Source organism: Caretta caretta, chromosome 6 (assembly GCF_965140235.1).
Source record: "Caretta caretta isolate rCarCar2 chromosome 6, rCarCar1.hap1, whole genome shotgun sequence".
In the NCBI taxonomy this organism is placed as follows: domain Eukaryota; kingdom Metazoa; phylum Chordata; order Testudines; family Cheloniidae; genus Caretta; species Caretta caretta.
Genome location: NC_134211.1, coordinates 39,653,922 through 39,667,692, shown reverse-complemented (window position 1 = coordinate 39,667,692; position 13,771 = coordinate 39,653,922). Strand labels below are relative to the sequence as shown.

General features: G+C 40.3%; 1 long non-coding RNA gene across 1 annotated transcript in view; it reads right to left on the bottom strand.

Moving 5' to 3' along the window:
* Positions 1–12,660, bottom strand: part of LOC125639033 (uncharacterized) — a 44,020-nt gene extending 31,360 nt beyond the window's left edge. Inside the window, exons 1-3 of the long non-coding RNA XR_007357359.2 lie at positions 12,392–12,660; positions 3,778–3,883; positions 3,511–3,594 (exon numbers count right to left, since the gene is read on the bottom strand). This is a non-coding gene — a long non-coding RNA (uncharacterized LOC125639033). The remainder of the gene's footprint in view (positions 1–3,510; positions 3,595–3,777; positions 3,884–12,391) is intronic.
* Between the last annotated feature and the right edge of the window lie 1,111 nt (positions 12,661–13,771).

Sequence of the window (13,771 nt, the reverse complement as noted above, 5' to 3'; positions counted from 1 at the left end):
CCACAAATATTTGATAATTGTTTTAATTGATAGGTAGGACATATAAGAGCAGATGGTGCCATTTCTCCACTTCTCTAAGTATAATTGCTCTTACCTCTATCCTCTGCCCCTCCTTAATCCTCTTAAATCTCTCCTAAAAACCTACCTCTGCCAGGATAAGAGGGATTCTTTCTTCTGCCAACCTTTAGGCAAGTAATGAGCTGAGACTTTTGTTTTCATACTATAGTTTGTTTTTCTTTTTACATCACACCCCCACCTCTGTTTATCTAATGTATCCTAAATCCTAGATTGTGAAATCTCTTGGAAAAGAACCTCTGTTAATTGATTGTACAATGGGGCCATGGTCCTTGACTGGAGTTCCTAAATATTACCACACCACAAACAACTAATAATAGGAAAGCCTTTTTCATTATTTTTGTACCTCATGAAGAAATAAATTACTTTTTAGCTTGAGGGTGCACATTGCAGGTGTGGAGAACATATGAACATAAGAATGGCCATACTGGGTTACACCAATGGCCCATCTAGCCCAGTATCCTGTCTCCCGAGAGTGGCCAATGCCACATGCTTCAGAGGGAATGAACAGAAAGGGCAATTTATTAAGTGAGCCATCCCCTGTTGTCCAGTTCCAGATTCTGGGGTAGCATCCCTGACTATCTTGGTTAATAGCCATTGATGGACCTATCCTCCATGGACTTGTCTAATTCTTTTTGGAACCCAGTTATACTTTTGGCCGTCACAACATCCCCAGGCAACAAGTTCCATAGATTGACTGTACTTGTCTGAAGAAGTACTTCCTTTTTGTTTGTTTTAACCCTGCTACCTATTAATTTAATTGGGTGACCCCTCGTTCTTGTGTTATATGAATAGGTAAATAACACTTCCTTATTCACTTAGACCACACCATTCATGATTTTATAGACCTCTTTCATATTCCCACTTAGTCGTCATCTCTTTTCTAAACGGACATGTCCCAGTATTTTTAATCTCTCTTCATATGGAAGCTGTTCCATATTCGTAGTCAAATTATTATTGTCCTTCTCTATACTTTTTCCAATACTAATATATCTTTTTTGAGAAGGGGCGATGAAAACTGCATGCAGTATTCAAGGTGTGGGCGTACCAAAGATTTATATAGTGGAGTTATGATATTTTCTTTCTTTGTTATCTATCCCTTTCTTAATGGTTCCTCACTTCAAGGGTGCTGGAATAATTTTTATAATGGGGGTGCTGATGATGGAAACCATTTATTTGGTGTTTGTTATTACTATTCAAGACATGGGATGCAGCAGCACCTCTAGTTCCAGCACCACTGCTAACATTATCATATTTTTTGACTGCTTCTGCATCTTGAGCAGATGTTTTCAGAGAACTATCCACAATGACTCTAAGATCTTCTTGAGTGGTAACAGCTAATTTAGATCCCATCATTTTGTATGTACAACTGAGATTATGTTTTCCAATGTGCATTGCTTTGCATCAACACTGAATTTCATCTGCTATTTTGTTGCCCAATCACCCAATTTTGTGAGGAGTGTTATGTGTATAAACACAAGGTAAAGAGAGATGAGAAGGATAAGGAGCAAAGGGTGAGCAGTCCTGAATTGAAAAATCTGCTGGATGGCTACCAAGTTACTCCTGCTTAGTAGCTGGAGAACTGTGCAAAAGTACTCTGTTTTTAGTGCAACTGGTTAGCAACACAAGTCTCATACCTAAACCCATGTCTCCTCAGATATGCCCACTCCTCACCAGTGTTGCCCACACTCACCATAATGTGAGTGCTGTGATTTGGGGCAGATTGTTGTGGTGGCAATCACAGACCACTCAGGAGTTTTGCCAGAGTAGTTTCCCACTTCAGTCACTAGAGGATGCTGTATGAAAGGCAGCAGCCTGCCCTACCAAGTAGACTCTATGCACACTGAACAGGGCAGTCCCTTGGAGCAGGAACAGGATAGTGAAGGTGCCCCCACCCCACCCACCAAGCTTGTCAGTAGTGGCCTCCCCGTCCTCCCATCCCACACATTGCAGTGGAGAGAGGGAGTGTTAATGCAGGCAGGAAAATGGGAAAACTCCCTCTGCTACAGGGAGGGGAGGGTGTTTCTCTCTCTCCAGCTGAAGCCTACCAGTGGGGAGTATGACAGGTTTCAGAGTAGCAGCCATGTTAGTCTATATCCACAAAAAGAAAAGGAGGACTTGTGGCACCTTAGAGACTAACAAATTTATCTGAGCATAAGCTTTCGTGAGCTACACTCACGCTGTTGCTCACGAAAGCTTATGCTCAGATAAATGTGTTAGTCTCTAAGGTGCCATAAGTCCTCCTTTTCTTTTTTCCTTGGGGAGCAGGTGCACTGAAGAGCTTGGAGGTGGTCAGAGTTGGCAAGCAGATAAATAGGGCAGCAAGAGAAGGCTGTGGATTAGAACGGCAGCGAGAGGAAGTTAGGGAGCGGGAACACAGGGCAGCCAGGGCCAGCATCTGCATTTGTGTGTGGGTATATTGTATACGTTTAAGAATGTATTTTCAAATCAAGTCTCAGACACAGGCAGGGGGAGTTCAAACAAAAGGAGACCAAAAGACATGGTTTATTATTTTTAAAAGAAATCTCATGACTTTTGGGTTCTAATGCATGATATTTTCATTCTTAGGATTGGCAACATTATTCCTCTCAAACGTGCCCTCTCCCTCATGTGTTTGAGAGTAAAGAAGCAGGCACTACTATCCCTTTGTACATATAAGCCTAGCATTAACTTTAGGCCTGCGCAGCTTCCATTCACACTTCCACAACACCTGCACCCTGCTTCACACTACACAAGGACTTGCATGATCAAGGATTTTAAGTATATTTTTTAAAGAAACTTAATTAAAGTCCATCAGCTGTTCCTCAGTACAATGACCTTCCTAAACTACGGAGACCCAAGACACATTGATGTTAAATGTGTGGTACTAGATAGGAGAAATACTGATCACTAGCACAAACAGTTAATATTTCCCTTTAAATAAACGTTTAGTGTGCTATTTCCCCATTACATGGAACATAACTGGGTAACATACATTACATGGCTCAGCAGACATAAGACATGACTCATGCTAGTTACACAAAAAAGTATTTGCATTTCTAGGAAAAGCACACAGAAGGTTTGGCAGTCATGCAGAATTTAGAAAAAACAGAGGTGCCTTAAACTAGCAGTGTGGCTGTCCAAAATCAGCAACTTCTACATATGTGGCACTTCCAAATGTTAGTCAAAACACTACAAAATTATTGCATATGTTTAAATGGTCCTAGACCCAAGCATCCTAAACTACACTGGTTGTAGCAAAGAAAATTTTTCCATTGTTTAATATCATCACATACTCTCACCAGTCTTCAAATGCAAGTTATATAATTTTACAATGCTGTAGTTGCAAAACATGTTAGCTAACATATCCACTTATGAGAAAAAAATATAACATTTAATTATAGATGCATGTATGAAATTCCTAGCGATGTATATTTATAAATATTAGTGGCTTACTCAGATAGTTATTTTCCTTCTCTTGTTCTTTTCCCCCAGGATCCCTGTCCTCAGCTACACTCCAGCTTCCTCTTCCACTGATTGCTAGAATGGGGTGGAGGAAGGGGAGAAATAGTCATGACATTAAAGATTCATTAGTAACGATTTATACATTTTTAAAATCCATCCTATGAAAGAAATCTAGATGATCCAGGGAAAATGGTAGTCTAAGAGCTTTAGTCTACTCCGATAAATTGGGCACTTGATGCCATAATGTGTGACCCTCACCAGAATGAGCTGCTGCTTAATTATTGTGGTTTGCCCCCTCCTCCTGTGAGCTCAGAGACAAGGCAAGGCAGGAGGCAGCTGGATATCCCTGGGCACGTTCTCTTCACTGTTTAAAAAAAATTACAAAGCATGAGATTTAAGTAAAGAGATACATTCTTCACTATGTAGAACCACCTCCTTTTCTCCCCAATATATTATTTCAGATTCTGAAGCCAGGAGGACAGAATATCCACTGATATGTTCTATGCTTGGTTATAAAACATGAAGGAAACCCCATGACTGTATTTGAAATGCCAAGTTTTCTATGGGTATGTCTACACTTCAATTAAACACTCGCAGCTGGCCCGTGCCAGCTGACTCAGGCTCACAGGGCTCAGGATATGGGGCTATAAAACTGTAGTGTAGATTTTCAGGCTTGGGCTGGAGCCTGGGCTCTGGGACCCTCCCACATTGCAGGGTCCCAGAACTTGGGCTCCACCCCCAAGCCTGAATTTCTTCACCACAATTAAATAATCCTGTGAAACTGAGTCAGCTGCCACGGGCCAGCAACAGGTGTTTAATTGCAGTGTAGACACACCCTTTGTATACACATAAATTGTGCCCCACATCAGTCCACAAAGATCAAAATACAACGTGCATTAAGTACCAACCAAGACATGTTAAAAAAAAAATCCACGGAGAAATAGGATTTTTGTGTGTAGGAGTCTAAAAAATAGGATAGAAAGTGGTTTGCTATACAGACAGTGGGCAAAATTCGGGCCCCACTGTAGTCAGTGGGAGTTTTGCCATTGACTTAAATGGACCAGGTTTTAACCCTCTGTGCACAATCAAATCACTTATTCAAATTTGACAAAACTATATGCAATAACCTTAACGCTAATCCTATTCTTTCATGCGTTACCTCAATATCTATAGACAACATAACACGCTTTTGAAAAAAAGCTATAAAAATAGCTTACTCCATAGTTAAGGCTGCAGCAGAGTTTCTGTTTAAGAGCAATAGGAATTATTACCACAAGGAGTCTGGTGGCACCTTAAAGACTAACAGATTTATTTGGGCATATGCTTTCATGGGTAAAACCCCACTTCTTCAGATGCATAGAGTGAAAATTACAGATGCAGGCATTATATAAGGACACATGAAGGGAAGGCAGTTACCTCACAAGTGGAGAACCAGGGGCCAATTCAATCAGGGTGGATGTAGTCCACTCCCAATAATAGATGAGGAGGTGTCAATTCCAGGAGAGGCAAAATTGTTTTTGTAATGAGCCAGCCACTCCCAGTCCCTATTCAAGCCCAAATTAATGGTGTTAAATTTGAAAATGAATTTTAGTTCTGCTGTTTCTCTTTGAAGTCTGTTTCTAAAGTTTTTTTGTTCAAGTATAGCTACTTTCAAATCTGTTATAGAATGTCCAGGAAGATTGAAGTGTTCTCCTACTGGCTTTTGCGTGTTACCGCTCCTGATGTCCGATTTGTGTCCATTTATTCTTTTACGAAGGGACTGTCCGGTTTGGCCAATGTACATGGCAGACGGGCATTGCTGGTACTTCATGGCATATATAACGTTAGTAGATGTGCAGGTGAATGAGCCTCTGATGGTGTGGCTGATGTGGTTAGGTCCTCTGATGGTATCACTAGAGTAGATATGGGGACAGAGTAGGCAATGTGGTTTGCTTCAGGGATTGGTTCCTGGGTTAGTGTTTCTGTGGTGTGGTGTGTAGTTGCTGCTGAGTATTTGCTTCAGGTTGGCGGCTGTCTGTAAGTGAGGACTGGCCTATCTCCCCAGTCTGTGAGAGTGAGGGATCGTTTTCCAGGATAGGTTGTAGATAGTTGATAATGTGCTGGAGAGGTTTTAACTGGGGGCTGTAAATGATGGCCAGTGGTGTTCTGTTATTTTCCTTGTTGGGCCTGTCCTGTAGTAGGTGACTTCTGGGTACCCATCTCGCTCTGTCAATCTCTTTCCTCACGTGGATATTGTAGTTTTAAGAATGTTTGATAAAGATCTTGTAGGTGTTTGTCTCTGTCTGAGGGATTGGAGCAACTTCGGTTGTATCTTAGGGGTTGGCTGTAGACAGTGGATCGTGTGATGTGTCCTGAATGGAAGCTGGAGGCATGTAGGTAAGTATAGAGGTCAGTAGGTTTCCGGTATAGGGTGGTGTTTATGTGGCCATCACTTATTTGCACTGTAGTGTCCAGGAAGTGGATCTCTTGTGTGGACTGGTCCAGACTGAGGTTAATGGTGGGGTGGAAATTGTTGAAATCCAGCTGGAATTCTTCAAGGGCCTCCTTCCCATGGGTCCATATGATGAAGATGTTATCAATGTAGCGCAAGTAAAGAAGAGGCGCTAGGGGACGAGAGCTGAGGAAGCGTTGTTCTAAGTCAGCCATACAAATGTTGGCATACTGTGGGGCCATCCGGGTACCCATAGCAGTGCCGCTGATTTGAAGGTATAAGTCGTCCCCAAATCTGAAATGGTTGTGGATGAGGACAAAGTCACAAAGTTCAGCCACCAGGTGTGCCGTGGCCTCATCAGGGATACTGTTCCTGACAGCTTGTAGTCCATCCTCATGCGGAATATGGGTGTAAAGAGCTTCTACATCCATGGTAGCCAGGATGGTGTTTTCAGGAAGATCACCAATGCATTGAAGTTTCCTCAGGAAGTCGGTGGTGTCTCAAAGATAGCTAGGAGTGCTGGTAGCGTAGAGTCTGAGGAGAGAGTCCAAATAGCCAGATAATTCTGCTGTAAGAGTGCCAATGCCTGAGATGATGGGGCGTCCAGGGTTTCCAAGTTTATGGATCTTGGGTAGCAGATAGAATACCCCTGGTCTGGGATCTGGGGATGTGTCCATGTAGATTTGTTCCCGTGCTGTAGCAGGGAGTTTCTTGAGCAGATGGTGTCGTTTCTTTTGGTACTCCTCAGTGGGGTCAGAGGATAGTGGCCTGTAGAATGTGGTGCTGGAGAGTTGCCTGGCAGCCTCCTGTTCATAATCTGACCTGTTCATTATGACTACAGGACTCCTTTGTCAGCCCCTTTGATTATAATGTCAGAGTTGTTTCTGAGGCTGTGGATGGCGTTGCATTCTGTACGGCTGAGGTTATGGGGCAAGCGATGCTGTTTGTTCACAATTTCAGCCTGTGCACGTCGGCGGAAGCACTCTATGTCGATGTCCAATCTGTCATTTCGACTGTCAGGAGGAGTCCGCGCAGAATTCTTCTTCCTGTAGTGTTGGTAGGAGGGTTCCTGTGGGCCAGTGCACTGTTCAGTGGTGTGTTGAAAATACTCCTTAAGTCGGACACAACAAAAGCAGGCTTCCAGATCACCGCGGAACTGTATCATGTTCGTGGGGGTGGCGAGGCAGAAAGAAAGTCCCCAAGATAGGACAGACTCTTCCGCCGGGCTAAGCGTGTGGTTGGATAGATTAACAATATTGTTAGGTGAGTTGAGGGCCTCACTGTTGTAGCCCCCTGTGGCACGTAGGAATTATTACCATATCTTAACCCTCCCTATCTAAATCTGCCATTTTCTCTGTGCCTAAGCTCCAGTTCAGCAATCCTTTTAATTTGGTCCAACACACATCACTGATATTCGCAGCACCATTGATCTAAAGACAACCTGTTGGCTGGAAAAAGCTAAGGCAGGAAGTTAGACAGTGTAATCTCCCTGAAGGGCATTTTCAGGAAGGGATCAGAGGGGGGAGTTAGCTGTGTGGTGTAGGATGTGTCACCTTAATGCTGCATTTTTTTGTTTCTCTAACATTTATGTTTAGATTTTTTCTTGTAACGTTAATTTTCTTGCAAGGGGCACTTAAAGGGACCCTAACACCACATTTCCTGTTTTTTCTCCTGAGGTTTGAGTTTGGGGAATTAAATTCCCATGTTCTGGAAGAGCCCAAGGAGCACAGGGCAGTGCTGAGCATCTACAGTCTTAACTCTGCATTAAGATTTTGCACATCAATATAACTTAATAGCCCACCTGAGGCTGATCAATGCAAGATCTTAACAAGCCCCTGGTGATTCCCTCTTTCGTCTTCCTCAGAGAGGGCAGGAAAATCTCTGTGGTTCCTGACAGTAAATCCCTCATCAAGCCCTTGCTCCAGTTGGTGAGAGGAGGCTCAGGAGGAATGAGTATATGCAGAGAAATGGCTAACTAGGAGTAAAAAGAAAAGGAGTACTTGTGGCACCTTAGAGACTAACAAATTTATTTGAGCATAAGCTTTCGTGAGCTACAGCTCACTTCATCGGATGCTCAGGAAAGCTTATGCTCAAATAAATTTGTTAGTCTCTCAGGTGCCACAAGTACTCTCTCTTTTTGCGGATACAGACTAACACGGCTGCTACTCTGTAACTAGGAGTAGTAGAGAGGATGCTGAAGGGAGGCAAGGGGAAGAGAACAAAAAGAAAATGGAGTACAAGTGATGGAAGGACACAAGGGAGAGCAGGATAAGGGGTGGATAGGTTTGGAGGGGAAAGGTTGGTGTGGATATTATATCTTTTTTGAGTTGCAAAAAACTCTACATATGCAAGCATTGGTGCCCCAAAGGGCAGTTCTCACACATGCTACAAAAATGTGTAGGGCAGTCGTCTGTCATCTGTGCTGATGTATATTACTCAATAATTCCTACGTTTTACCTCAGATATATTTCTGTGATGTATGAAGTAATCCTATAACTGATGGTATATCTGTTATATTCATAGAGCATTAACCTTATTTAAATGCCTCCTGAATTCTCAGTTTTTCCACAACCTCTACAGAAGCGAGTCCAAAATATTCTATTGTTTTTTCCCCATCTTTGTCTAAACACAAACTAATAGAACCACGAAGATATGCATGTGCCTAAACTGTGATGATATCAGTGTAAACCTCATTTCCTCTCATGCCATCCCCTCCACATAGTTAGCCCCATTCATCAACTCACATCAACAACTTAGAATGCAATTTCTTTGGGGCATAGACCATGTCATCCTATGTCTCCAGGAAGACCCTCACACACTTTTAGGCACTATAAAGTGAATAAGTAATTGCTAAAGCTCTTTGGGATCCTTCAGAATTTAAGAAAATATATACAGTAAATGTAAGATAGCATTAGATTTTGATATTCCCAGCTTTTCAAAGTATTAAAATGTTAAATATGTAGCAAGTGATTTTTAAGGTTAAGAGAATATACATCTAAAAGGTAGCTATATATAATCATTACCCATTGTATGTTATGCTGTTTTTAAAAGATCAGTGTTAATCAGGCCAAAGTATTTTCAAATACTGTATTTATTTTTTATAAGCAGGATCAAATGGTTTGATCCAAGAATAAAGTAAGTTAAATAACTCAAAACTACCCTTCATTAAATTTTCTTAAATGTATTTTATTTCAGTAACCTTTCCACTATAATATTAAACGTCTGAGCTGCAAATATTTAAAATTTGATAATTTATTAAAAATTCAATCATAAAGCTCCACCAAGTGGAAATTCTTAAAACTACACTAAGAAGCCACTGTCTATCTTATATGCCAGCAATTCAAATGATATAAATTAAAGGCAACAAACGCACTCTTAACTTTGACTGATTTCAATGGACAAACCACTGCCCATCATCTTTGCGGGATATAAATACAGACACTGATTTGGAAAAAAAATAGTGATAAAAATAACAACAGAAAACAGTAAAATTCCTTCTGATTGTATTTGGGTGTTTTCAAAATGCTCCTTTTGCTATTCTTGATATGAACTAAAAGGATCTGTGGACAATGATTTACTGCTTCACAGAAATCACCCTTCTGGCTCACTGGAAATGCCATGGGCATCATTTAATCCTTTTTTTAAATAGGTAATCTTGGTTATTTATTAAGAATTAAGAGGCATGATCATTCTGTGTGGCATCAGATTCTAGAACAAATGTAGTTTGTTAAACGGTTTGCTCTTTCTCACTATTAAAATATTTATTATCTGTGTAGTTTTAACAACCTGATAAAAACCATTAAAAGCATAGCTGTGCGGCCCAGCAGGTAATGCCATTTTTAATGAAACCATAACTGTCATAAATAAAAAATAACTGACTTATACAGTATTAATAATGTACCTCAACTTCCATCAAAAGAGCGGTTTTGGTTTGGAGGAGTGAGGGCTGTGAAACATGCCATAGTTCTTTTGACCAAGTAAAAGGGATTTTTAAGAACTCACCCTCCAGATATTCAGAGCCAAATTCTTTTCTCAAAAACATATAAATCTGGAATAACTGCACTGAACACAACAGCTGTCTATGTTTAACTAAAAGTGAGGCCCAGGCCCTAAACTCCAGTTTGGCACGTTTTACAATTATGTGTTCCTCACCTACAGTAGGAGGCATAGGCTAGGTCTACACTACAAATTACTTCAGTATAATTTACAGAATAATCCACATTCCTAAGCAACGTAAATTACACCGACCGAAGCACCAGTGTGGACAGCGCTATGTTGGCAGGCGACATAGCAACTGCCTCTCACGCAAGCAGGAGTTATTAAGATGACAGGAGAGCTATCTCCTGTCATCTTAGAGCGCCTTCATCTGAAGCACTACAGTGGTGCAACTGCATCAGTGCACCTGCGCCATTGTAAATAATGTAGTGTAGACATATCCATAGACAAATGGCCTTCTTCATAAAGTGACATATCTTTCCTTCTGTGAGGAACATACTGTCCCAGTAATTCGTGCAGTAGTTTGATGTAGACAAGAACATTATTTATCCACATGCAATGGAGGGCATTAATTATGTTCAAATAATCAATGTAGGATTCAGTTGGGTTAATAAAACTTGTCCCTCTTTTGGATAACAGGGAGTTTTGGATAATTCATGCTGTACTGTACAGCCTGAATAATATAAAGTTAGTCTAGCTTGGTGGTCCCAACTCTTGTGATTTTATCACAAGTCTCACACTATTTGGCATTTTTCTTTAAACCCCAACTCTTAAAGTCATGTGATTATAAGACATTCTCTGCTTTCACTTAAAATTGGCAGTCCTGATGGTTGCTGAGAAAAACTTAAAAAACATGAAACTTGAAAGCTCAAAAAACACCCGGAACTTTAAGAATGTGAAAACTGTCTTTCAGAGTAAAAATGTGTCGAATTACCTGGTACTGTTGCTATTAAAGAGCAACTATTTAAATATCCTAGCACTGGCATAGGTCAGATACTCAATAAGGATAGTAAAATTGTTAGTTGTAATGCAGAAAAGGTAGAAGAGTTCAATAACATTTCTGTTCCGTATTTGGAAAGAAGCAGAATGATATACTCATATCATAAAGTGGTAAGGAAATACTTTCTATGTCTTTGGTAGCTAGGAAGTATGTTAAATAGCAGCTATTAAAGTTAAATCTTTTTAAACCTGCAGGACCCGATAACTTGCACTCAAGAGTTTTAAAAGACTTTGCCAATGAAAAATCAACATTAATGGTTCTGAGGTCTAACAGATCTTTGGATACTGGGGAAGTTTCAAAAGAACAAAAAAACGATCATGTGGAGTCAATATTTTTAAAAGGGTAAATAGGATGACATGGGTAGCTGTAAGCCAGTTAGACTGACATTGGTGCTGGGCAAAGTCATGGAAAGGCTCATACGGAATGCAATTAGTAAAGGATTAAAGGATGGCAGTCTACTTGGTTTTACTGAAAATAGGTCTTGGCAAACAAACTTAATTTAATTTGGTTGAAAAATGTAACTGTGTTGACACAATCATAGAATCACAAAAATGAAGGGCTGGAAAGGCCCTCAAGATGTCATCTAGTCCATCTCCCTATACTGAGGCAGGATTAAGTATACTTAGACCATTCCTGACAGGTATTCATGTAACCAGTTCTTAAAAACCTTCAATGACAGAGATAATCTATCTCGATTTCTGCAAGGCAGACTTAGTCCTGTATAACAGTCTGATTTAAAAAAAAAATCACTACACAAAAAATTAACATAGCACATATTAAATAGATTAAAAACTGGTTAACTGATAAGCCACAAGAAGTAATGTTAAATAGGGAATCGCCACTCACTAGTGATGTTTCTAGTCAGGTCTTACAGTGATCTCCTTTTGTGCCTGTCAGGGTTCCTTCCCCACTCTGAACTCTGGGGTACAGATGTGGGGACCCACATGCAAGGCCCCCTAAGCTTATTTTTACCAGCTTAGGTTAAAATCTTTCCCAAGGCACAAATTCCACCTTGTCCTTGAACAGTATGCTGCCACCACCAAGTGATTTACACAAAGAATCAGGGAAAGCGTACTTGGGAGTCCTATTCCCCCAAAATATTCCCCCAAGCCATAAACTCCCTTTCCTGGGGAAGGCTTCAGAATAATATCCTCACCAATTGGTACAGGTGAATACAGACCCACCCTTGGATCTTAAGAACAATGAAAAATCAATCAGGTTCTTAAAAGAAGAATTTATTTTTAAAAAAGTAAAAGAATCACCTCTGTAAAATCAGGATGGAAGATAACTTTACAGGGTAACAAAAAGATTCAAAACACAGAGGATTTCCCCTCCAGGCAAAACTTTAAAGTTACAAAAACAGGAATAAACCTCCCTCTTAGCACAGGGACAATTCACAAGTTAAAACAAAAGATACTCTAACACATTTCCTTGCTATTACTTACTATTTCTGTAATATTAGATGTATCACTTCAGTGAGAGCTGGATTACTTGCTTGGTCTCTCCCTTTGTCTCCGGGGAGAACACACACAGAGAGCCCCAAACAAAGCTTCCCCCCAGATTTGGAAGTATCTTCTTTCCCCATTGGTCCTTCTGGTCAGGCGCCAACCAGGTTATCTGAGCTTCTTAACCCTTTATAGGTAAGGAGGGATTTTATGCTACCCTTAGCTGTATATTTCTGACAGTGCCAAAGCTATTCAGTATCTTTATCAATGATCTGGAAGAAAACAGGAAAATACAGAATCATTAATGGCAAAATTTGCACATGAACAAAATTGGTGGAGTGATAAATAGTGATGGGAACAAGTCAGTTATACAGACCAACCTGGATTGCTTGCTGAGATGAGTTCAAAATATGTATTTGAATACAGTCAAATGCAAGGTCACATCCAGGAACAAAGGATGTGGGCCATACTTATAGGATGGGGGACTGTATCCTGGAAAGTAGTAACACCGAAAAGAACTTAGGGGCAATGCTAGATAAGCAAGAGAACACGAGCTCCCAGTGCAATGCTGTAACTAAGATGATGAATGCTGTCCTCGGATGTATAAGCAGGGGATTATGAAGAAGGAACAGATTAGTGGTGTTACCTCATTATACAGCCTTCGTGGTGTTACCTCAATATACAGCCTTATTGGAATACTGCGTCCAGTTCTGGTTTTGCCATTTTAAAAAGGATGTTGACAAATTGGAAAGGGTACAGAGAAGCACTACAAGAATGATTTGTGATCTGGAAAACATGCCTTATAGTAAGAGACTTAAGAATCTTAATCTATTTAGTTTATCCAAGAGAAAGTTTGAGGTGTCTTAATTGGGGTCTATAAGTACCTATATTGGGAAAGAAATTTCTGGTTGTGAACAGCTCTTTAATCTAGCAGAAAAATGCATAATGAGATCCAATGGCTGGAAGCTGAAGCTAGACAAATTCAGACTAGAAATATGGCATACATTTTTAACAGTAAGGGTTATTAAGCATTGGAACAACTTACCAAGAGATGTACTGGATTCTCCATCATTTGAAGTCTTTAAATCAAGACTGGCTACTTTTTCTAAAAGATACGCTGCTCTAGCTCAAGCAGAAGTTATGGGTTTGATGAAAACATTACTGGGTAAAGTTGTTTGGCCTGTATTACATAAAGGATCAGACTATATGATCATAATGGTCCCTTCTGCCCTTAAAGTCCATGAATCTATTATTCCATCTTAGTTAAAAACTGAATTCTTCACTCACAACTTAAACAGTTTCCCTTTTACATTAATTTTTTTTTTAACGGAAGGAGCATTCAACAGTCAATTAGTATAATTATACATGTTTTTCCTGACT